This window comes from Octopus bimaculoides, chromosome 26, assembly GCF_001194135.2.
Source record: "Octopus bimaculoides isolate UCB-OBI-ISO-001 chromosome 26, ASM119413v2, whole genome shotgun sequence".
In the NCBI taxonomy this organism is placed as follows: Eukaryota; Metazoa; Mollusca; class Cephalopoda; order Octopoda; family Octopodidae; genus Octopus; species Octopus bimaculoides.
In genome coordinates this window covers 3,003,171-3,004,127 of record NC_069006.1, presented here as the reverse complement: position 1 = coordinate 3,004,127, position 957 = coordinate 3,003,171, and the positions used below count along the sequence as shown (strand labels likewise).

The window sequence follows — 957 nt, the reverse complement described above, 5'->3', positions numbered from 1 at the left end:
TAAGTTGATTTTTCTAAAGTCATTTGTTTTGCAAAGCAAAAAGTTTTGTCTTATACGCTATCAAATAGGCGTAGGAGTGGCTGTGTGGTAAGTAGCTTGCTTACGAACCACATGGTTTGGGGTTCAGTCCCACTGCGTGGCACCTTTGGGCAAGTGTCTTCTACTATAGCCTCGGGCCGACCAAAGCCTTGTGAGTGGATTTGGTAGACGGAAACTGAAAGAAGCCTGTCGTATATATGTATATATACATGTGTGTGTGTATATGTATGTGTGTCTGTGTTTGTCCCCCTAGCATCGCTTGACAACTGATGCTGATGTGCTTACGTCCCTGTAACTTAGAGGTTCGGCAAAAAGACTGATAGAATAAGTACTAGGCTTACAAAGAATAAGTCCTGGGGTTGATTTGCTCTACTAAAGGCGGTGCTCCAGCATGGCCACAGTCAAATGACTGAAAGAAGTAAAACAAAAAAGAGTAAATATAGACAACTATTTTTCAGCCACGGTATATCTTGGACTCCACTGTACAATGTGTCTTTCTCTTTTTAAAGAGAATTTTGCTTCACTTTTTCTTTTATAATCCAATTTATATTTATGACATTCTAAATGAGTATTAAATACTGGATTGGTATTATATTTTATTGACCCTGGGAGGTTAAGAAATAGAGTTTTCTTGTATTCTCTTGTATTCGATCACAATTACATTCACATCTCGAATGCTTTACAAGATTACGTTTCCAGAAGGTTTGAGATATTTTTCAAGGGAGGCAGTTATATCTGGCCTGGATTACTTTGATTTTAATATATCATTACTATATACCTAATAAGCTAACCTGCCAACTATTTTATATTCCATGTTAAAGGAGACGGCTGTACAGCACTTTGAATACAACCTACTAAACACTGCTTGTCACAGCTGACCAGAATGCAATCAGGACATCTGAGAGCTTGCTATGCAGT

General features: G+C 38.0%; 1 protein-coding gene and 1 non-coding gene across 2 annotated transcripts in view; both read right to left on the bottom strand.

The window, feature by feature from the left end:
* Window positions 1–957, bottom strand: part of LOC106879338 (cytochrome P450 3A21) — a 113,051-nt gene that overhangs the window by 22,435 nt on the left and 89,659 nt on the right. The window lies entirely within an intron of this gene.
* Window positions 1–957, bottom strand: part of LOC106884157 (uncharacterized) — a 25,370-nt gene that overhangs the window by 1,682 nt on the left and 22,731 nt on the right. The gene's annotated exons all lie outside the window — the stretch shown is intronic.